Below are 25,127 nucleotides of genomic sequence, written 5' to 3'. Positions count from 1 at the left end.
TTACAATGAATAAGCTGAAATTGATTATGTCTGTAATGTGTCTTGAGATGGTTTAGTTGTGAATTGGTACAACACAAATAAAGCTGAATTGAATTGAACCCAAGGTCAGGTTGCAGATGCAACAGGTTCAGGAGGAAGACCCAGACACCTTTTTCTCCAGCACGCATTTCCATGCCTGAAGGGATATATAACTCCTCCAGCAAGTCCGAGGTCTGCTCCGAGGTCTGCTCCCAGTAGGAAGTGCCTGGAAAACCATCAAGAGGAAGCAACAAGGACACATCCTACATCCTGACACCACCTCAGGTGACACCTTTCAATATTGAGGAGCAGCAGCTCTACATTAAGCTCCTTCGGTGAGGTCCTCAACTGATCTCAGTCTGAACCCAACCACCTTTTAAACTATATTTGTTTAAGCTGCTTGTATCTCATTCTTTAGATCACTACCTACGTCCTATGACCATAGATGAGGATTGGAACAAAGATAGATCAGTAAATCGAGAGCTTTGCCTTTCAGTTCATCTCGACAAACCAGCGCAACGCCGTCATTACTGATGAAGCCTCTCTGTCTTTCTCTTGTTCTGTCATGCCATCACTGTTGAACAACATCCATAGATACTTAAACTCCTCTGCCTGGGGCAAAGACTCATTTTCGGGCGTGAATGTCTGAAAACTGAGAGGAGGGAAGCAAGGAGGGGGCTGCAATGACAGAAGAAAGCAGCAGAGAAGGAAAGAGGTCATATTAAGAAATGAAATAATAATGACAGCTTGGTTCTAATAGCTGCCTAATAGTTGTGATGAGGATTTTTTAGAAAAAAAAAAAGTTTTGCTGCCTGCACATGTAGGCTAATGTTTACAGTAGGTCTGAAGTTAGGTTTGTATACGGTAGAAAAGTTAATATGAATTAAAGATATTCAGCGGAGTAATGTAAGAGAATTAAAGACTAAACAACTGAGCAAGGTTGATGGAGGAGATGGAGAGAAAGAAGAGCAACAGAAATGTGACAGTGAGATAACGCAAGGCGAGATGATAAGGGACATGATTAAGTGGTTTTAGGAGACCACAGCGGTGAAGTAATTAAAGAGGGAGAGAATCTGCAAGATGAGAAAGGAGAAAGTGAGAGACAAGACTACAGGCAAGCAGGGCTCATACAGTGAAAGGAAAATATCTGATCTATCAACCAACATCTCCAGTCCAGCTGATCCATATGGTTTAGGACCTCCATACGAAGTTATATCTGAACAAGAACAACAATGCATTTAAAGGAAAATTGCTCTTCCAATAAATATTTCTGTTCATCCCAATTGTTATGTTTGCTTTAATATGAATATTTGGGACTTTTGGAGTGAGAGTAGATAGAAAGAGATTTTTACTATTTTGTTTGTATTTTAGGCCCTTTCTTAAGGTTAAATTCCTAAATAAAATAAATAAAAAAAAAAAAAAAAAAAAAAAAGACCTTCTAGGCCAATTTCTGTCATGCTTTTTGCATTAACAGCCATAACAGTTCCAATCTGTGTTTTGACTAGTTCTTATATTGTATGATTAGTTCAGTTGTTTTTCAGTATGTATCAGTTCCCCCCCCCTCCATCTTCTAGCATATATCTAAGAGCATTCAGTGTGGGTGGGATCGTCTTAGCAAGGCGGCTAGTAAGTATCGTAAAGTAATTTGTTTCGAGTTGCGCCGTCCAGCTTGCTCGTGATTTTTTGTTGGCCAACAAACACAGAAAAGTCTTCAACTCTGTGTTGGACCACGATGATTGTTTCTGAAACAGCATCTCTGCTGCTGTGCTGCCATCGTTGTTATCCACAGACGCAGCTTCGGATTTTTAAAGATGGCGGGGTCGGGAGTTGCTCTCAAGACTCATCCCATGATGTCAAATTCTGGCCAATAGACCATTCTCAGCTTTCGTCACTGATCATGTGACTTGGACTTCAACGTTCGTGGGTGGCAAAAAAATAAACAAAGCAGGCAAACTGCTACCAGCTTGGCTGCTACAGCTAGCTTTTCGTGTCAAAAAAATATAATTGTCCATACATGTTGTGCCTGACATCCCAAGAATAGGATTTTATTTTACAGACTACCTGCTGACTCTGAACGACGGGCTAAATGGGTTGCCGCCGTCCAACGAAATAACTGGAAATTGAAAGCTCTCAGCTGTGTAGCGAACACTTTGTTGGTGGTAAATTTATCTAAAATGTTGTTTTGTACACTTTCCAAGTCTATTTATGGTGAGCTGCTCTAATTTTGAATATATTTATTTATGAAAAATGAAGGCAATGCGTTACTAAAATGCAGCAAAATTTCTCACATTGTAAATGTGACCACGGTGAAACTGGTTGGATATTCAACAAATTCAACCTCCACCATGGATCACCATGGTGATGGCAGTTTTCTGTGTTAATGAAAAGATGAACATGCATTTTCCTTTGTGGTCTCAATAAACGAGTCCAGTCTTTAAATAGCAATGTTTTCTAACAGTAATTGTATTGTTAACTCTTGAATATATCACGGGACATCCCTAATTTTTACATCGCATTAACGTTATCTGCAACTGCTGTTTTCTTACTCAGCTTTGACATGAAGAGGAAATACTTTGTTTGAGGAACTTTCCACAGCTGAAGGTCTGATACCCATCCAGCCATGAAATATTTATAAGCCTCTAATCTCACTTGTTTGCTTTTATTTCTGCCCTTATAAGTTGCCACTGTCGATTGCCTATCTAGTATGTCAAGGTAAGGCACATTGGGATGCAGTATCTCCTTCAGTTGGATGTTTTTTTTAACCATGAATTTTGGAAAATCATACAGATTTTGAACACCAACAAGTGCACTTTTTTTTTTTAATATCCCTGTCTGACCACATAAGTGCTGAACTGGTTTAGAAAGTGTGAAGTCTGCTAGTGCCATCCCTGATGAGAAACAGTTAATAGCCATTATAAAGGGAGTGGGTCCCAGTTGAGTTTTTTGCCACCCAACGTGGCAGTGTAAAAAAACAGTGTGCCTTCACTGAGAATGGTCCATAATGGCCTGCTATCTTGACACGTCACAATTTTCGGTTAGGCTCCACACTTTCAGAACCCTGGTGGTATAGGTGCTAAAAATGTATCTAAAAATCCTGGTGGTGGGTAGGTGGGAAAGGACCATTAGACATCATCAGTCCAAGACCACACCTAACACATGATGAGTCATTTATGATATGGTTTACCCACTACTGTTAGTTTATTTCAATAAACAGTTTGAGATGAAGGACTTGATTCAACTTAAATGTAAAAGAAGACTTTTAAAAATTTCTGTAAATTCCACTTGAAAAGTTGAATATCTCTAACTTTTGTTGAGTAGTGTACGTTATTCTCATTGGTGAGTCTTTAAGCTGCTGGCATGATGACCTAACACATATACATGTAGCGGCTGTAGCTCAGGAGGAAGAGCAGTTGTCTTTCGACCGGAAGGTAGGCGGATCAATCCCAGGCTTCCACTGATTACATGCCGAAGACACTTAACCCCACGTTGCCTCCCCAATGTGCCTATCGAGGTGTGAATGTGTGTGTGAATGGGTCAATGTGATAAGCAATGTAAAGTGCATTGAGTGGTCAAACTGATTGAAAAAGCACTATATAAGTACATTTATATGTATGTATTTATAAATAGTGTACAGTCCACAGCTTAAAAAAATACTTGCAATTATTTAAACTACTGAGAAAATAACAATAAAACCAATGTTTAGTACCTTATTGTGGTAAAATATTTATTTCCACACAGTGCATTTATGCTCACCTTAATTAAGCTCAGGTCTTAGAGCTTTACTGATATGTATTTATTTAGCTGTTTATTTTTGTATAAATGCTGCAGGAACTACTGTTATTAAAAAAATATTCTCAGATACTAATGATTTTAAAATTTAGTATCTAATTAGATAATAATTAGCATAGGTATCAATACTTAAATGCCACTTTGATGTCTGCTGGTTCACGGAAAATACCAGCTACCTCTAACTATTTCAGTTAGAGGTGTCAATACTCACACACACTACACACAGACACACACATACACCCTCCAAACAGACACATATTTTATTGTCAAACTCCATTGCAGTTTATTTCACACATCAATTTTTTTTAACAAGAAAAGGAAAGTGCATTATCTCAGTGGCTGGTGTGAGCCTGCTTGTTGCGGCAGATCTCAAATCTGGGTTGCTGTTGTGAATTGGCCACTCTGAGTTCATTTTCAGTGTCCAGCTTTGATCTGTATTTTGTCTTGATTGAGGCCACAGAAGAAAAGCCTATCTCACATAGGTAGGATGTGGCAAAAGGTAGAAGTATGGCCAGGGTTCTCCTACCCAGCAGCGGGTACTCTTTCTCCACTCCAATCCAAAATACAGACAGCGTCTTCGACTTAAACTGCAGCCTCATTGTTGAATCAGAGGTGACATCAATGAACTGTTCCTCTGATGTGCTGAAGACGGTAGGTGATGTTGCACTGAATGGGTCACAGATCCAGTCCTATTCTTTCGAATCCTGCACCGAAAAATATTTCTGGAAATGTTTCTGAAGGGCAGAGATGTGTGTTTTCATGCATGAAATCACTGTGTTCTGCAGCTTGTAGTCTTCAATGAATGACTTCAGTTTCTTAAATGAGTCCACTTCTCATCTTTTGCTCGCTGCTGCTACATCTCAAGTTTTCTGATGAATGATGTAACTTCATCTGCCAGATGTGGAAGGTGTGTGTTTGTGCCCTGCATCTGCAAATTTAGTTTCAGAAACATGTCACTGAGGTATGCGAGTTTCATGAGGAACTTGTTTAAGTAAGACTTGTGGGCAAGATCACTTCCCTCTTCATTCAAAAAGATGCAGATCTCATCTCGCAGTTCAAAGACCCTGGAGAGCACCTTCACATGTGACAGCCATCAGGACTCTCTGTGAAACAGAACAGTGGTGTGGTCAGAGCCCATTTCCTCGCACAGTTCTGAAAAATCTGGGCTTTAACAGGTTGTGTTTTTATGTAGTTGACTGTGGTAATGACATCACTCATGACATCATTTAGCTTGGGACTCAGCTAGATGAAAGTGCTTTGCGTTGTATCATGCAGTGCGTCCACTGCACATTGGGGAAATTGCGCATTTTCCAGCCACTTTCTGTGCAGATCCCCACACAGTCCTCCCATTTCAGTTTGGCATCTTTCAAATAAGAGTCAGTGATTTTAAACATTTCTTCTGCAGTGGCTCTGCCAGGAACTTGTTTGCAGAAAAGCAATTCCTCCCTCATCTCATCTCCATTTATGAATCTAATCACATACATACATTGCTACACAAGCAATCCTTGTAACTGTCGGTAGCTTCATCCATCTGCAGAGAAAAGCGGCTGGCACTCACTTTATCATTAAGCTGCTCCTCTATGTCCTTTGATATGTCATAAATGTCACTTTAAGACAGACAACACACTGCGGTCTCTCCTCATTACCAACCCTTGTGAAGGTGAAGCCAAAGGCAAGATATACTTCGTCATATTTTCTAGTCTTTGGCTTGGATGTAAGTTGATTTGGAAGCATATTTGGCGATGCTTCATCTTCTGCTTTGCGTTTACGCAGGAGCCCCGTCAAAAAAATGTCCATTACGCTAGCAGTACCAAAGCATTAAATTTTTCATTCATTCATACCGCGGCGCCCCCACAATGGCTCCGTGCCCCCCCTAGGGGGCGTGCCCCCAATTTTGGGAACCACTGACCTATTTTAGATGTCCCATCTGTGCTGTTGGCCAACGGGGTCAAATGTCCTTGTTGGCGGCCATCTTGCCACAGTTAACTCGCTCACTCATAACATTGTTTTAATGGTGCATGCACTTTATAAATAACCATAACTTGCTCAATTTTATAGCAGTTTTCAAAAGGTTTGGTTTGTTATAAAAGCCAGAGATATAGCAATGACAATGCATACTTATAACCAGTGATGGGAATAACGGAGTTAAAATAAACGCCGTTACTAACGCCGTTGCCTTTTTTAGTAACGAGTAATCTAATTAATTACTTTTTCTATCGTTACAACGCCGTTACCATTACCAAAATGCCGTTACTACAAGTTACTGAGTGAAGCTACGAAGTGGTCGTCCCACTTGGTTTAACGCTAGCTTGGCTGTAGTGAAAACAGGGGTAAGCGATTAAGTAATGATGATTGGAGGAAAATTTTATAAGCCAATCAGAGACACCAGGTGGGCGGATGTTTACACACAAACCCAGCACATAGAAGCACACACACAAAAAATCAGAGATGGCGAGTCCGGAGTCTCAGGGAAAGACGGCGTTTTCGAGGTGGAAATGATGAAGAAAATTCTTGAAGTACAGTTGTACCAGTTGTGGTCTTTTGAGGTGCAATAAATATTAAAACCTCTGTTCAGGTACCAGTCTTTGCTGTTCTACTCTATGCACCTGGCCTGTGAAACCTGTTCTGAAAAAAAATCAAACTTCTTTGACATTTTTAAACTTTAAAAAAGTAATGAAATAGTTACTTTCCCTGGTAACTAGTTATTTTTATAGTGGAGTAACTCAGTTACTAACTCAGTTACTTTTTGGGAGAAGTAACTAGTAACTGTAACTAATTACTTTTTCAAAGTAACGTGCCCAACACTGCTTATAACTAAAGACTCTAGAGCAGAGTTTTAATTATGGACTTTCAAATAAACAGATGAGTGCAGTGAATATACACATGCACAAAGTATGTTAAATCAATATATATATATATATATATATATATATATATATATATATATATATATATATATACACATATATTAGTGCTGGGCAAGGATTAAAATTTTTAATCACGATTAATCGCATGACATGCTGCGATTAATCACATTGTTACACGTAAAATGTCTCTTTCCTTTAAAAGAAGGCGTATGGTTACATAAAGAAAATGCAATAAATTTTGGTTCACAACAGTACATCAGGGGTCTCCAACCTGCGACTCTGGAGCTGAGATGCTGGACTTTCTGTGGATCCAAACATGTTTATAGTTACATTTACAGACCTGATGCTACACCTGGAAATGAGATGTTAACTCCTTAACTCCCGGTAGCAGAGGCTGCAGGTGCAGAGGTGTTAAGCTGAACAGTCAAGCTAAGAATAAAAGGTTAGAGAATTTATAGGCCAGAAATCTGGATAATGAAGCACTAAAGGTGCATGGATGGAAGTTATTGTGCATATTGTATATATTTCTCTCTCCTCACCATCTAGAAGCTGTGAGATTCAAATCCTGCTTTCTGTCTGTTCACCTGATGCTGATATTCATCACATATTGTTCCTTCTGTGTTTAGAAGGAAGCAGCTTCACAGCTTTAAATTCGTCCTGCTGATTTCTTTACCTTTTAGTTAGTAAATCCTGAACATTTCATCCTTCTTTGTCATAAATATTTGGTTTTAAAAATATATTCAAAGAAATATTTTAACTGTTGCTGTTTAAAGCTCATTTTGTTAAACCTGCTGCTAAACCTGTTTGTGTTTAGCCTGCAGCCTTTCCAATCCAAAGAGCCATTTTTCCCTCAGCCAGCTAAATAAAACTCCTTTAGAGCTGCAAATGTTACGAGACCTTTTCAAAAAGGCAAATTAATATATATTCTTAATGAGGAGCCACCATAGGATATTTGTTTTTTTTGAAGAAACATATTTATATTCCCCTTTTTAGGTTTTAAAATAAAGAAAAACATAACCCTTTATAAAAAGAGGATAGACAGACTTTCTTCTAAGGGATGTAGATATGTGGGAAAAAAAAGTCCCTGGTTTCCAACCTAATGACAAGAAAGATAGATTTAAAAAAATATTTTAGCCACGTATTTAGAGGCATTGTGGAAGGTCCAGAGAGCCACTAGCAGCTCCAGAGTCGCAGGTTGGAGACCCCTGATTTAGTGTTTGTAAACCAAAATTTACTGCAATTTTTTTTTAATAGCCATAGGCCTTGTTTTATTTATTTATTTATTTTTTTTAGGCCTTGTTTTAAAGGAAAGAGACATTTTGCGGGTAACAATTAATCGCGATTAATCGCAACATGTCATGCGATTAATCACGATTAAAAATGTTAATCCTTGCCCAGCACTAATATATACATATATATATATATATATATATATATATATATATATATATATATATATATATATATGTATATGTATATGTATGTATGTATATGTGTATATATATATATGTATGTATGTATATGTGTATATATAAGATTATTAAGAGCCATATACCTATAAAACTGCCCTTGGCAAAGCAAATGTGTTTGGAACACAGCAGTCGGACCATTATTGTTCTGCTACCATGCTGAACGGGACAAGTAAAAAAAAAAAAAAAAACACACACACACACACAAAAAAAAAAAAAAAAAAAAAAATCAAGAGACATCAGTGTTGTCTGTGTGACTGCAGACAGTGATTGGGACAGATGATGCAGTTGGAAGTCGGTGATGACCGATATAAAGGCGGACAATCACAGTAGAGTGTTCATAATTGACACTGGAGCAGATGTTATTGATATTCTAGCTACGCTACATGACCACTCCCAGTTCAACAAGTTGATGATTGCTGTGTGCACCCAGAGGGACGCCTTTAAATTTTGCTGCCACTGCGAGTGAAAACAACAAGACTAAAGTGCAGGTTTATGTGGTGTATGGACTAACTCCCACAGCATTACAGCTGGTTGCCAAACTCAATAATCTCAGCCTTGATTCAAAAGACAATGTGAAAAGAGAGTTTCTCAAACTATTGTACTCAAACCAGGAGCAAAGCCCTTTTCCCTCTCAACACTCATGCATCTCTCTACTGTTTCTACCTAAAGTTAAAGAGGAGCTGGGTTGCATGGAGCAGCAAGGAGTCAAAAGTGTAGGAATCTACATAATGGTGCGCTCCGATGGTGCTGGTGGCCAAACACAAAGGAAGAATGGAGAATTGCACAGATCACACCAACCTCAACAAACTCCTCAAGAGAAAATCCCCCTCTTCTATCAGCTGAACACATTTTCGGACAGTTAGCACTGGTACCCAACGTGTTCTCTAATGCTAATTTAATGCTAATGCTGTATATTGGCAGGGCCCCCTGTCCCAGGACTCTTCTGCTGACCACATTCATAACAACTGCTGCTTATTGGATGTTTTTTTCTTCTTCAGACCATTCTCTGTAAACCCTAGGAACGGTTGTGTGTAAAAATCCCAATAGATCATCAGTTATGGCGGCTGTAGCCCAGGTGGAAGAGTAGTTGTCTACCAATAAGCTGTTGCAATATTTGGGGTAAAATTTCTTACACATCTTTACACATTACAGGTTGTTATGGCTCCTGAAAGAGATCCAGAACCTAGTTAGTATGATGTATTACTACTCAAGTGGCCAATGTTGTGTTGAAGAGAAATTTTTCCTTTATTTCCCATCAGTAATTACAGTTAATGTGTTCTGTTTTTATGGAGACAGTTGCCCTGCAGTGGCTCAAACCGAATCTAGGCTATAAAACTAACATGAAGACATCATAAAACCTCCAAAGGACTATGAGCTTATCTTTTAGTTCATTATTTTGGCTTCACAGCCATTGTGAATTGTTTTTGCTGAGGAGATGTTTTCAGTAAATAAACCTCTGCAATTCTGTCCAGCGCTAAACAGAAAACCAGACCCTCAGCAACTAACAGACCTACCCCCTGATGATGCTCAGTGTCTACTTGTTTTGAAAATTTCTGCTGATTTATTCATTGTAACAACCTTCACAATGCCATTTTAGTCCCCAAACCAATAAATAAGGTTTTAAAACCAATGTTTTAAATATGACTTTTTATTAAACATAAATGCGACATTTCCCCTTTTCAAACTCCATAAGTTAGGTGATCATGGGACTTCCACTGCAGTGTTAATTTACAGTTGCTTAAAACGTCCATGTGAAGGTGCTGGTGGGCAACATAAATCCATCCCTGCACCTTCAGCAGACTGCAGCAGCCTGCTCGACCTGCAGCACTTCCACCTATTGCAGTCTGTAAATCCACAACTGTGAGCCTGAAGTCTCATAGTTTGACATGCCGTCTTGTTTTCCAGTGAGTTAATCACACACACACACACACACACACACACACACACACACACACACACACACACACACACACACACACACACACACACACACACACACACACAGTTTAAAGGGTAATCTGCTTGTTTTTGCTGGCCTCAGAATGCAGAGAAGGACCCTATTTTCTGTAAAAATCAATGCTCTTTCTCTCTGAGACAATGTATGCCAAGAAGAAGGAAAAGCTGCCACAGATTTGATATTTTCAGCTCTAATTATGTTAAATTCATCAATGCTGCTTCATTGATTACCCTCAAACAGCTGCAGGAGTTCCAGGCACAACATGAACCTCATGCAGATATAATGTTATACAGCAAGAGCAAAAAACATATTCATGAATCCAACTGTGTGTGTATATATATATATATATATATATATATATATATATATATATATATCAGTGATAAAAACACAGTGGGATCATTTATATCTCAATTTGTGGGTAAAAATGGGCCAATCATGACAAAAGTTTTTCATGTAAGATGTGACCATCATCCAAAGTTTCCTCTTAAAAGTCATTCTGAAAGGTCATCATGATTAATCCATTAACAAGTCAAACATCACCTTATTTAATTTAAAATAATTAAAGGTAATTTGAAATAAAGCCAAAAATTAATCTAATTATGAGGTTTTTAAAAATAATATTGTGATTATTGTATGTTTAGGATTTTTAAATGAGCACTACTGAACTTTAATTAGATTTGTGCACTCTAATTAAGACTAACTCAGCATCCATCTTCATCCTGTCTCTACTCTGAGCTCTCTCCAGCCAATTAAAGTCAGTCCGCTGTTGACTCTGGTCTTCATTGCTAACCCATCTATCTAACAAAGTCTTACAATCTTATATTCAACCAAAAAGTCTTTTTAATGTTGTTTTAGAGTGATATACTTGGCCAGAGTAGAGTGTGAAATTTTATTAATCATGTTTTAAAGGTGAAAATTTATTTCATACAATACAAAATTTTAAAATTTGTTATTTTACCTGCATATTAACTTTAATCACCTCACTGAGACTAGTTGAGATCATGCAGTCTTTCACACCCCGTTTTAGCTGTGAAAACCTATTTTAAGACCTCCACGTACCAATTCACACATACACTGAAAAAAGGAGTTACTGCTCCTTAATATAAGGAAAACAGAAGATTTAGGTAAGAATTCTTTAAATAATGAAAAAAATCTACTAATCCTCTACACAAATGAGAAATATCTTAAAAAGAAATAGTAAAAGACTAATTTCAAGTCCTTTAACCCCTTAAACTCCTTCAGTTTTCACCTAAAACACATTTTAATGGATAAGAGACACGTTGTGGCCCAACTATTTGACTGGACTACTTTTACTGGACCCTTGCTGATGTAACGGGATAATTTGCTACTGGAGTATAGTATGGCTTTAAAGATAAATTGCATTTGCAACTGGTTAGAAAGTGTTTACTGAATCTACAGTTGTGATTGTAGCCTGGAATGGCATACATTATTCACATCTCAGGAACCTTAGCTTTCCAATGGGGTATAACATGTGGAGGTCCAAAAAAACAAACAAACAAACAACAACAAAAAACAAACAAACAAAAAAACAAAACTCAAAACCAGCCTGTTAATGTTTCCTTTCAGTGTAGTTTCTCACTTTGAGAGAAAAGATCCCCAAAAAGAGAAACTAAACAAGAATTCAATAACTGGTATTGCAGTGGTACACATGGTACAGTTGTTGGCAATGGCTCAGGTGGTATAGCAGGTTTTCCAGTAAATGAAAGGTTGGAGGTCACTTCATCCTGGTTGTTCTGGCCTTTGGTAAAAACCCTTCACCTCCATTTAGTACAATTATGTCATGAATGGCAGCAGAGGTGAGGACCCAAATGCAGGACGCAGAACAAGGTTTAGTTCTTTAAACTCAGGACAGGGAACCACTCAACAAGGATGAACCAAAAGGTTTGAAGAGTAAACTGAAAACCATGGGGTATATATACACAGAGGAACAAGTTGAGAACAGGTGAAGTGAATCAAAATTAAACCAGGTGAGCTAATGAGCCAGGGACAGAAAACACAGCACATGTAGAAAACTGAACTAAACATGACAAACACCAGAACCATAAACCAAAAATCAAGACAAAAATTAAAACATGACACAAACAATGACCTTAACAGAAAACTAAATCCAAACACCAGAGGGGTATTCCACGAAGCTGGATTAAGGGAAAACCTGGCTAATCTTGATAAGTCTGGTCCATTTGAGCCAGAGTTCTGTTCCATCAACGTGGCTTATGTGAATGCCCGCTGAGTAACCATGGTAACTCTTGCACCAGAACTAGCCTGCTCGGGGGGGCAGGCTAACGTTCAAGCTTAGCTTAGCTGTGTCTCAAAGGTCTGATACAGATTCCCAAAAGAAAGTTTCACCTGGTAGAATGCTGCGCTCTCGCCACTCATTCTTGTATAAAAGTAATGAAAAAAAAGAAAACTAAACTAAAACAAAAGAAAACAATATAACTAAAGAAACACAACTTTACACGTACTGAACATGAAATTAAATGAAAACGGACATGGGATTCATTAAAACTAATTAATACCTTATTAAATCCCCTCCCCAATTTCACAAACACCCGACCTCCACTGCCTCTGGTTGGCTAACAGTAAAACTGGGATCAGCTGAGCCCTGTCCATACAGGCCTAAGGTATTTAAAGAGTGAGATAGAGAAAGAAAAAGCTAAACTAAAGAAATGGACGGAGGAAGATATAGATAGAGACAGAGTTCCTTTTTGGTTACCATGGCTTGGCCTTTTATTAATGTTCCTGCAGAGGATGCACGCTTAGGAGGACCCCCACCAGTAGCAGTGGTCTCTGACGTTGTCTTGGTATCTACAGTGCAACAAATTTATATCGTAACATGTTTTGAACAAATACCCTTCTTTAAAGGCTACCTCCCACTCTGAAATATGTTCTTGTACTTATTTCCACCTTATTTTCCACTCTTTGGCTGTTAAGATTGCTTCTGTTGAAATGTAACAGTGCAGAATTAATGTAGGTTCCACACACACAGACACACACACACACACACACACACACACACAGACACACACACACGATAATCACAAAGATGATGCATATTGATTATTGGGTTATTAATAAACTGAGCAGGGCCAGTACATACAGAGACAATTCAGCCTGCTTTATGTAAACAGATTTATACCACAAGAGGAGACCAGAAATAAATGAGGACAGTGAAATTAACAATTGACAGCAGTGACGTCAGGAGAGGCGTTATGATAAAAAAGAAAGAGAAAAAAAAAGTAGATAAAATAAATATTAATATTGTCCACTGATCTGTGTTAAAAAAGCATTTTCAGTATGACTCTACACAAAAATCACTGGATTTGACTATTTCTCGATCAAATCCATTGCAGAAATCCAGAGTGAGGCAGTGGCGAGCTGTACCTCCTCCTCTGTGTGATCCAATACAAACTGGGTTGCATGACGCGTTTCTGTTTCTCATATCGCCAATATGAACTTTACAGAAATATTTGTTTTACACCACGACTCTCTACAGTCTGTGTAATGTCTTTAAGGTATGTGTGAGAGGGTTATTTCTGCTTATCGTACAATAAAGTGCAGAGAAAAGTCACTGGATGAGACAGGCAGTACTCTGCCTCACCTCAAGGGGGCATAGTTGAATGCTGTTGGATGAATAGTGGAATAAGATGCTCTTTTCGGGTCTTACAATTGTAAATCTGACTCCAGAGGACTAAGTGCCTCACCAGCCATGAACTTCACAACACGTCACTAATCTCCATCAGCATTCTTTGTTCAGCTGCTGAGGAAATGACAGCTCTCGGCTTGCTCTCTTTTTCTGCCAGCTCCTCTTTTCCACCATCCACTCGTCAGGGCTTTCTACATTCCTCAGCACCTCCCACATAGCCAGGCTATGTAAGCCTCACTTGAATTAGCCTCAAGTAGATGCAGCTGAAATGTGTTAGTGGAACGGCTTGAGCCTAAATTCAGAGATGGTGTTAGTTTAAGTGAGGCTTTCCCAATACAGCCTGGCTTTCTTTAGCTACGTTTGTGGAAAACCCCGCAGAACTAGAAACCTAGATCTAACCAGAGCTAAACATGACCAACCAAAACCCTAAACCATGATCAACACAGAAATAAAAGCTGAAAATCACAAACTATAAACCAAGATCAAAATATAACACAAACAAAAACAGACAAAAGCCAAACTCAAGAACCATGACCAACACCATGAATTATGACAAATTAGTGTTTGGTGGTAGTTAAGGAGAGGTTGTTCACAGGGATTGCATGGTGTAGCTCCTTTAGCAGGGGCTTTGATAGTTTTTTTTTAAACAGAAAAAAAATAAATAAATATTTGAATAAAGAATAATAATTTTGTTCAAATTTTCTTGCTTTAAAATAATTTCTCTGAAACTGAGAAAGAAACAACTGAAAAGAATCATTAATAGGATCATTTTAAGGGTTTTCCACTTAAAAAAGTGTCATGGTTGCTGCTCTGCTGGGCCTCCAGTCCCTCATCATGCTCATCTGCTCCACCTGTGGCAATCCTGATTGCTCACTCTCTTCACCTGCTCCCCTCCCTACTTAAGCTCACTCCAGTCCTTGCTTCCCTGCCAGATGGTCAGCATTGTTTTCCCTTGTTGATGTCCAGCGTTTACTCTTGTTTTCTGATTCCTGTGTTTGACCCAGTTACGGCCCTTGGACTTCTCTTGCCTCATCCCCTGTCGGACTGCTCCTGCCTTGTGCTCTCCTGGATTTTGACCTGTTTTGGAACGACCACGGATATTCGCCTGCCCCAGCTAAGTAGTCTGCCTCCTACCCCTGTTTATGACTCTTGGCTTCTTAAATCTCTACTTGTTTGGATTGTGGATCATCCTGACTGTTTCTGGAGCTCTTTCAGGATATTATTCCCTGCTTTACCTGAGGAAGGCGCCACCGCTTCCTACTGGACCAAACCCTGTTCATCTCCTCCATTACCCAGACTGAATAAATTACTTTCTTAAATCTATCACTGTGTGTGTGGCTGAATTTCCGGGTCCTCAGGGAGACACCATTACAAAAAGGACTTAAAAAGAGGGTTTTACAACTTATTTGAACTTCTTAAAGTCTAGTTGCTTTTTCTAATTTCAGTAAATCTTACCAAGTGTAATTATCTTCCTGCAATGGCAGATTATTTCACTGGGTTATAGTCAGAATCTTCATAATTTAATTAAAAAAAAAAAAAAAAAAAAAAAAAAAATTAAGATCACTTTTGCTGTGCACCACTTTTTTTTTTTTTTTTTTTTTTTTTTTTTTTTTTTTTTTTTTTAAAACCTTATTTCATCTAATTTCCTTTTGTATTCCTTTGCTAAATCAGACATGGTGTGCATTCAAAAACGGCCAAAGTGTTATCCAGTTGAAGTCATGTGATGCTCTGGACTGAAAAAAAAAAAAAACTTAGGTGCAGTTTCTCTGCCTCAGGAAACAGCAGGGTAACGATGGCTGCAAGAATGTATATAATGTCATTGTGCCACCAAAACAAGCCAGACGTGTGGTGTTTCCAGGTCAAAAACTTGTGTGGTGTTGCTTTAAGGAAAAACTTTCACCTTCTGTTTATTTCAAAGTTAAAGAATAACAATAACAGTTAACGTCTTTGTTATAAAATATTAAATTTTGCTTAGCTTGAAGATGCTTTGCAGGGGTTTTCCTGCAGCAGCATCATTGTAACATGACTCCAAACATTACTTCTGCATTATAATATACTGAAGTTACCATGAATCACCATTACTCATGATTACTTCCTGTCATAGCACTCTCGAGTGGTGGAGTGGCGGTGTAACGTGGTGCAGTCTAGACCTGGTCTACTCAGTTCGGTTCGGTTCTAATGTTTCCTTGCTCCACACGTGACTCATTAAATAGATCCGACAGCCTATGAAGTTCTGCACAATGATTCATTAGTTTGAGTCCAAACTAATGAATTTGACTAAGGTGTGTTGGAGCAGGGACACGATGAAAACCTGCAGGATATTGAACCTAGAAGACCAGTGTTGGGCATCACTGGTCTAGACCCCTAAAGGTAATGTGAGGAGGATTTTGGTGCCAATGGAGGGTCTGAAAAATCATGCAAACTATAAAATATTGCTTTTATGGCTAAGGAGGACGCTGCAGGTAGGTGACTTGGGTGGCAGGTAAGTGACGCTAGGTGACGTAGTTCCGGGGAGACGGCAGATTCAAATTAGGCTCGCCCAAACATTTATGCTTTCATTCAATTGTATTTTGTGCAGCCTAATCAAAATATTGTTTAAAGTAGGAAAATAGTGTCTTTAAAAGGTACACTCTGGAGCACAGCGGGGAGGATTTGGCCAGCCTGACAGATTTTATAAATCGTTGCTACAACAGAATCGTCATGGGAAAACCAAACAACACGTCAACCCCCTCCACCTCATCTAAGGCCAAGAGACAGCGAAATGAGGATTCACCTGGAGCTATTTCACCACCGAGGAATGACTCAAAGGCTGTTCTGATCTCCATAGATAAGAAACTCAGTAGTTTTGATGCGCGTTTGAGCCTGGTAGAAATTCTCCAAAAGGAGTTCCAGGCGCTACGTGAATCATTAGAATTCAGCCAGAAGCAGGTGGAAACTCTGGCTGTAGAAAATACCGGTCTTAGAGAGTCGGTAAAATCCCTCACCGAGGGCTTGACCCGTCTCTCGGAGGAAAATAAGAAGATGAAGGAAACGGTGATCGATCTGCAGGCGCAAATGTTGATGAGCCCTCCTTCTTTCACTCCCTCTTCGCCTCACTCTATGGTCACTGAGATAACACACTAATTATGGGAGGTGATTTTAACATTATACTGGACAAACATAGTACCACAGGAGCTCATCAAGTCTGGAAATCCTCAGAAACTGTTAAACAGTACATGAAGGATTTTGGTCTCTGTGAAGAAAAAAAAAAAAAAAAAAAAAAAGAAAGAAACTTTGAGAATCTCAGAGTTAGAACTCAAAATTAAATCCTTAGAGGATGCTTACCATGTCTCCCCAGAAGAAGACATACTAAATGCCATAAGGAAAGCTAAACTTGAACTTAATGAAATAATAGATAAAAAGACACAATTCTTGGTGCAAAGACTTAACCTGGAGAACTTTGAGCATGGCAACAAATCTGGAAGGTTCCTGGCTAATCAGTTAAAAACAAACAAGGAGAAAACAACCATCTCCTCTGTCAGAGATCCAGAATGAAAACATCAGCCACAACCCTGACAAGATAAATAATACTGTCAAAGAATTCTATAAAACATTATATACATCACAACTAACTACAACAGATGACAATATTAATAAATTTCTTGGTAACATCAATCTTCCAAAATTAAAACATGAAAATAAAATGGTCTTGGATTCCCCCCTTTCAGTCGGCGAACTCCATGAAGCTTTCCAGCATATGCTCAACAATAAAGCTCCAGGGCCAGATGGTTACCCAGCAGAATTCTATAAAGAATTCTGGACAATGCTGGCACCCACTTTCTACAATATATTAGAAATAAAGGAAAAACAAAAAATACCTTCAAATATGAACCTAGCTAATATTACTCTACTATTAAAACCAGGAAAAGACCCTACACTTCCATCCAGTTACCGTCCAATTTCATTAATAAATGTAGATCTCAAAATAATTAGCAAAGCTTTGGCCAGAAGGATAGAAAAAATAACCCCTCTAATAGTAAACCCTGACCAAACAGGCTTTATTAAAGGTAGACATTCCTCTATTAAAATGTGTCGATTAATTAACATCATAGATTATTCTACTCTACATAATCTTGAATCCACAGTCATTTCTTTAGACGCTGAAAAAGCATTTGACCGAGTAAACTGGAAATTTTTAATTGCAACGTTAAACAAATTTGGGTTTGGGTCATCTTTCATAGATCTGATAAAAATATTATATAACAACCCAAATGCATGTGTGAAGACCAATGAGCCAATGAAGACCAAACTTCTCCAAGCTTCTGTTTGCAGAGAGGAACCAGAAAGGGCTGCCTGCTTTCTCCATCCCTCTTTGCTATTTTTATTGAACTCCTAGCTGCTGCCATAAGACAAAATAAAGAGATTAAAGGAATCCATGCCAAAAATATAGAACATAAGATAAGTCTTTATGCTGATGATGTATTACTTTTCCTCCAGAACCCACCGGCATCTCTCCCCCAGACAATCACACTTATTAACACATTCTCATCAATATCTGACTACTCTATTAACTGGTCTAAGACTATTGTTATGCCCATTAACTGTGACCTACAAAACACACCCAATACTACAATACAGTCTGGAAACATTAGATATATAGGCATAAACATTTCCCCCAGGTTATCAGAACTAACAAAGCTAAATTATGTCCAGCTACATAAAGCAATAGAGGATGATCTCTCATGGTGGAGGCACTTACTCATATCACTCATGGGGAGGGTTGCCACAATTAAAATAATGGTTCTACCTAAAGTCAGCTACCTGTTTTCAATGAAACCCACTAAACCATCCTCCAGCTGGTTTAAGTCACTGGACTCATATATATCTAAATTTTTATGGAAAAACAAGTAATCACGTATCAGTCTAAAAACTTTACAGCAGACTAAAGATAGAGGTGGATTAGAGCTACCCAACTTTAATCACTTTTTCTTAGCTTACAAGCTGCAGTATATCTCCAAATGGCTTAAACCTAGCAGTCTGGATGAACCATTGTTAGATGTAGAGCAAGCATTATGTGAGTGTTTTAAAAGCATCAAAATCAGTACCTCTTTAGTGGCTTGGTGGGAATTTCTAAAAATAACCAAATCCTCACTTTTTCCATGTAAGTTTACACCCCTCTGGAACAACCCTGACATCCTGCAAAACAAAAAGCTGATCAATTTCACTCAATGGAAAAATAAAGGAATAAAACAGAACATATAATAATGGTATAAAAAATATACCATTAATCGATTAAACTTACAGCTACCTATTAGGGTGGCAGAATTCATGAATCTCAATGCCCCAAAGCTATTATCAAAAACATATAGACTATTATGTAAACTAGAAGATTCAATCTGTCTTCCAACTTCAAAATGGGAGGCTGACTTATCCAGTAACTTTAATAAAGATAAATGGTCACACATATGTTTAAACACCTTTAAAATGACTAAGAATTCAAATATGCAGCTGATACAATTCAAAATTCTGCATAGAACTCATTATACAGGACAAAGGATGTTCAGGATGGGTCTGTCACAATCAAATATCTGCCCACACTGCAATGAAAACACACCTAACAACTATCTCTATCTTGTAGTCCTGCACACCTGTCCGCAGGTTCTGGCTTCAGGTATGTGTGGACATGTCAACATGGTTTAAATGTAATATTCCTGCAAACCCCGCACTGTGTCTACTAGGTGACTTGGGTGACATTAATATGGCAATAAAGTCTGCACACATGATACGCACAGCATTATGCATCGCAAAGAAAACTATCCTTGTGAACTGGAAAACCAAAAATAATCTGTGTATTCAGCAGTTTAGGAATCTCTTAGTAGACCACATCAGTAGTGAGACAATGTCTGCCTACTCAATAAACCATTTAGCTGAATCTCATTCCCTCTGGTCCCCTGTGCTTAGCTCCATCACTTAGTGTAGGTGGAGGACTGAGACCTCGTTGCTTTGGGGGTTGGAAAATGGCCAGGAGTGACTGGTGGTTGCGGGTTCTTTGTGGTTTCTCATGGTGCGGGACCGGGCTGCTCTGCGATGGGGGTGGCTCTGGGTCTGGCCCTGTCGGGGGCTGTGGGGGCCAGCGGTTGGAGTCGCCTTGTGGCGGGGGGTGAGGCCACTGGTGGCGCCTGGGTCGGTGGGCATCGGTCCTGGGCGGGGATCTGGGCTCTGGTGCCTGGGGGTGGACCCCCTCTCTCGACGTGGTGGGGTCCGTATGTGCAGGGGGTCTAGGCCTGCCCGGATGTGCTGCCATGGTGTGGGTTGGTGCATGCCCTGGTGTCTAGTTACCGCCCTTGGACCCAGGGTAAGCCACCCAAGTGGCTTCTTTAGCTACACCCTGTGGCGACTCGCCTCTCAGTTTAAATTACACTTAGACATCAAAACACCAACACAACATACAAACAACTTCTGGTGGGCGTGTCACGTGGTGCATGGAGGGCGGGACTAGTTTTATGACTTTGCTCCCAGCACAGTATGGTCGCTGACCCCCAGTTTTACTTGCAAAAAACACACTCACCACAAGTAGTCATGAGCGGGGAGGAGGAGGAGGACAATGGGGACTCCTCACACCCCTCTTCCCCAGGGCGCCGCAGGGGGCGGGTAGGGGTGGTGGTTGCCCTGGGGACCTTAGCCCTTAATGAGGGGCTGCTGATCTTGGGGGATGCCCGGTCGGCCGCATCTGGGAGGTGATGGGGGGTGGATGGGGATGGCGGTGAGGGCCGGATCTGGGGCTCGGCATTCTCTGGTCCGCCTGGGATGTCTCCCACAGGGCATGGTGGGAGGGAGGGGTGGGGGGGTGCTTGGGGCTTGCTGTCCTCTGGTCCGCCTGGGGTGTCCCCCACGGGGCATGGTGTTTGGGTTATGTGTGACGTGACTGTGTGATGGTGAGTGTTGTGGGTACGGCACAGGGGAGGGTGTGAGTGTGGGGTTATATGGGGTGCAGATTGGAGTAAGTGGAGGGTGGGGGGAGGGGGTCGATGGCGCCCTGGTTCCCCTGCGGCTGGAACATTGAGGTGTGTGCTGGCCTATGCCTGGTGGTTGTCTGGGGGGGGGGCTGGTCCTCCTAGACATGGTGCGGGCCCTCTGTCTGTGGAGGGTTGGGCGGCCGCCTCTAGGCTTCTGCTTGGGCTGCCCTGGGTGGCTGGTCCCTGGCGGCTGCCGATCTTGGCCCACTGGACCTGTGCCCCAAGATCATGGGGGGCTCTTGCTGGGGCTCTCCTCTGCCGCCCTTTGGGTGGGGCTGGAGTCGTCTTTGTGGTGGGGTAGCTTTGGTTAGTTCTCCGGGGCTGCTGCTGAGGGCCCGGGTCTCAGGGCTGCCCTGGTTTGCCTCTGACCTCCATAGAGGCGTGGTCGCATTTGCACGATCTCACTCACCACTCTTCATCACTGATCACTCCTTATTCCTCATGCTCTGCATGCTGACACAGTCACTGAGTTGTCCAGTGGGTTTTTATACTAAGAGATAATTCTTTTTTTTTATTTTTCCTGTGAGTTAATATGTGGTCGCTGTTATGCTACTTTCATGATATGTCTTTTTGATCTGGTTAACATTTAAAAATTCTTAATGACTAGCAGCTGTGTTTTTTTTTTTGTGTGTTTGTTTTTGTTTTTTGTAAAAGTTGTAGGAAATTTTCTGGTGTGTTCTTGTACAAGTGTAACAGTTTGTTGTCTGGTGATGTTGGATTGAAGGGACGTTTCTTTCTGTCTGTGATGTTTTAGTCTCCTTTCTTCTTTCCCTTTTGCATCTTTTTGCTATTTTCCATCTTTTTCTGTCCCCTCCGGTCAGGTCCAGCAAAATTACATAGATTCTGTGATTCAAAGTAAATAAATAAATAAATGAATCAGATTATCAAGAGGAGCCTTACCCACAGGCCTCCCCTTGGCAGAACAAATTTATTCAGCACGATACAGTAACCAGATTATCATTTTGCTTGCTATGATGCTGGACAGGACAGGTTAAAAAAAAAAAAAAATCTTTTATGTTTTATATTCTTTATTGTAATAGTCTCCTTAAAGCTCACTCAGTTTTTCTGGTTACACAGAGTAACTCATCTCCCTCTTCATAGTTATCTCCTCCTCAGCTGCTTCCAGACCAAATTGGAAAAGATTTTTCTCTTTAGCTGTGCTGCTTTGCACATCCCTGATTTTAAACTCCAGTGGTGGAGGTGCTGCAACTTTCAGTCACTAGATCAGAGATGGGATCACTGAGATGATTTAATTGGATGGTGCTTTCATTTCAGCTTGAAGTTTCATTTCCAAGCTACACTAGAAAAGCAAAGCAATAAAACCCAGAATTCAGTTCAGCGTTGCAAGATCTTTGAAGCTCGAGTTCTTTCATGTGAATCCTGGTTAACAGTTTGGAGAATCAGCTAAGGTTATTCAGGTTGGTGGACTCGCTTAACTTGCATGTGTAAAACTGTGCTTTGGCACACCACTAAGCATGCTTTGTGGATGCTCAGTTACCTTGCACGGCACATTTTGCTTGACATGAGTGAGTGAAAAACAAATTGAAGTCCAGATATTCCATTAACATCATTAGTTTAAGTATTTACATTCAGTAATTTGTAAAATGCTTTTAGCCAAAGTGACTTAGAAGTGAGGAATATTTAAGTTTCAGTACACTGAGAAAGCAGTGTAAGCATTAAGTATTAAATCTATTTAAGAAATAGAGTACAAATGCAAAATAAGTGTGTTATGAGTGTAAGGATGTTAGGAGAGGAAGTGTTTGAATAGCTGAGCCTTTACCACAATTTTAAAAAGAAGGAAGCTTGTGTCTTGTTCTTCTAATGTGGAGCCACAACTAAAATCAGTCTGGTAGAAGTAATAAGGATGGCAGTACCAGGTGATGTTCCTAACCAAAACACAGTGGTTGGAAAGGATCATAAGCCTTTACAACTAGATCACCAGTGGAGTTCACTGAGGAGTGGAGTGAAATGTTGCTTTTTGGATGATTAAACAGCAGCCACACCTCAACATCCTGGGCAATCTGTGGGGGTTTCTGTGAGGTGAAATGTATCAAGAGTCGGGAAGCGTTCCAAGCCCAACCTGCTTTTTCTTTTATTTAAGCTTGCATGTACTACATCACTGTCGGTTACATCGCTGCCAGATTTTCGGTTTTACGTCTGCTTGTTGCCCATCACAACTTGAGACTTTTTCTTTCTCTTTTTAGGTCTGTTGCTCACTATTCTGTCCAAATAAACCTTATTTTAATTGTTGTGAATATGTCTGTTCAGTTCACCTCTTTGTCACTGGGAGCCATTACAGATATAAAATAATTTGCTAACAAATGTGACATTTCCACACAAAGACGGTTAATTTCATAGCTTGTCTAAAGAGATTAATCGTTTTATTTATTGGATGACTGTCAGAAATGAATAGTTTAATCATTTTAATAATGTTATTAATCTTAAAAAGATTAGAAAAACTAATCACTTTATGCTTGTGATCAGCTTTCGGTTGTGGAAAACAAAAATGTTAATTTATACAATTTTCTGGCAGTTTTAGATCACGAAGAAAGTATTCAGGAAAGCCACACTTTTCGCACATCAGATGATGTTGGCTGAGGTTTGACATTAGTCTTTAGGGAACTAAAAAGTTTTCAGCAAAGAATTAGTTGTCTTAGAGTGTAAATGTCCAAAACTACAGTTATCTAGATTGTAGTTGAGAATTCTGATGACCTATGAAATAAATTGATTAATGATCAATGAGCCAGTGGAATCAACCCAAAAACCAGAAATCTTTATATGGATCATTTGTAAGATTTATTTAAGAACAAACACATTGAATTATTTCCATTTGCTTTGTTGCAAAAAACAAAAATGTCTGAAAGAGGCCCTACTGTCACAGTGCATGGGTAATGAGGATGAAGAGGCAGGAGGCAGACTGGTGCAGGAAATAAAGGTTTAATAAGAAAATAACTTCAGGTAACAGGGCTGGGAAACTAAAACAGAGGCTGCAGGGGCTACAGTCATGCTGTGTAATTCTGTAAATGAGTCATTAGTAAAACTTTATTGTCAGACACATAATTTCAGTCATTGTCAGACTTGATAGAAGTAAAATCGGATGTAGTGATCAGTGATGGATGTTCCTCGATCAGACATCAGCTTGCATCCGTTGCTGGCTTTTCTGTGCTAAGGCTACTAGTTGAGGTGTTGGGAGAAAAGAAGATAATGGCTAAACTCTGATCCATGTTGAAGGACAGTCTCCCTCCCCACCGCCCCAAACCCCTCCTGAACATTGACAGTCCTGCAGAGCTCCTTCAGAGACAGACTGCTGCACCCAAAGTGTGATGCAGGATTGATTCCTGCAGCAGTTAGACTGGAAACCAGTTCTGCTCCTAGCAGACCATAAACACATTCAATAAAAGCCAAATTAATATTTGTTTGTTTGTTTATTGTTATTTGCACTTACATACATAAAATCATGAAGAGCAGTAAAAGAAACATGTAAAAAATGTTCCCAAAGGGCTTGTAAGCAACCCTCCCCATCTTAACCTATATCTAACTATACTTAACACTCAACATCCCCTCTCCTGACTGGAAAGAAACAGAAGGACAGTGTACAAGATAATAACTCTTTCACTGATAGTCCTCCCTGGAATGCTCCTGGTGCAAAGCCAAAGAGTAAATTATCTCCCAGGGAAATGGGAGGACGAGTAACAGGCAGTGCCCAGTCTGCTGAGATTAGCGACCTGACTGACTGGCCTGCTCTGCCATCCAGACCAAGTACCTTATCAACCCCTCTCCCTAGCAAGACACAGTCATGGCCAGTTGTCAAAAGGAAAACTAACAACAAATGTCCTCCTCAACAACCAGATTTACAACTACAGAACAGATCTGCTCCACTGCTGCAGGATTCTGGATCACCATCTGTTGACCAGAATGAAATCTCCCTACATGACAGGGTAAGGCCAAAAAACAACTCAGAAAGTAAACATAAACTGCTGGGCATAAGACTGATTGTTGGTGACTTTCGTGTGAAAGACGTGAGAAATGTGTGGACAACCTACAATAGTGCTGTGCTTTCCCAAGGATATGGTATCAGATGTGAGAGACTAAATTACGCAAATTGTGGCTACAGACCCAACTGTGGAAAACCTCATCCTGCATGTGTGTGAAATGATGCTGCGAAACAACAATCTGAGGTGCTGAAACGGAACTTTGTAGAACTGTTGGATACAATCAGTTGTCTGGCTGCCTGGATATTCATCAGTGGCCCTCTCCCTCCGATCAGAGGAGTGGAGAGATTCAGCAGGCTGCTTAGTCTGAATAAATGGCTGTCGGCTACATGTACCACACACCCAATTTATTTCATAGACAATTTCAACT

At 39.9% G+C, this 25,127-nt stretch overlaps 1 long non-coding RNA gene across 1 annotated transcript; it reads right to left on the bottom strand.

The window, feature by feature from the left end:
• Nucleotides 1-6,538: 6,538 nt before the first annotated feature.
• LOC121654563 lies at nucleotides 6,539-24,225 on the bottom strand. Its single transcript, XR_006012974.1, has 3 exons — nucleotides 24,215-24,225; nucleotides 20,114-20,121; nucleotides 6,539-6,621 (listed from the first exon to the last, which is right to left on the bottom strand). It is a non-coding gene; the product is annotated as an uncharacterized LOC121654563 (long non-coding RNA).
• Nucleotides 24,226-25,127: the final 902 nt, after the last annotated feature.

Source organism: Melanotaenia boesemani, chromosome 15 (genome assembly GCF_017639745.1).
Source record: "Melanotaenia boesemani isolate fMelBoe1 chromosome 15, fMelBoe1.pri, whole genome shotgun sequence".
Lineage (NCBI taxonomy): Eukaryota > Metazoa > Chordata > Actinopteri > Atheriniformes > Melanotaeniidae > Melanotaenia > Melanotaenia boesemani.
This window is presented reverse-complemented; position numbering and strand designations above follow the sequence as displayed.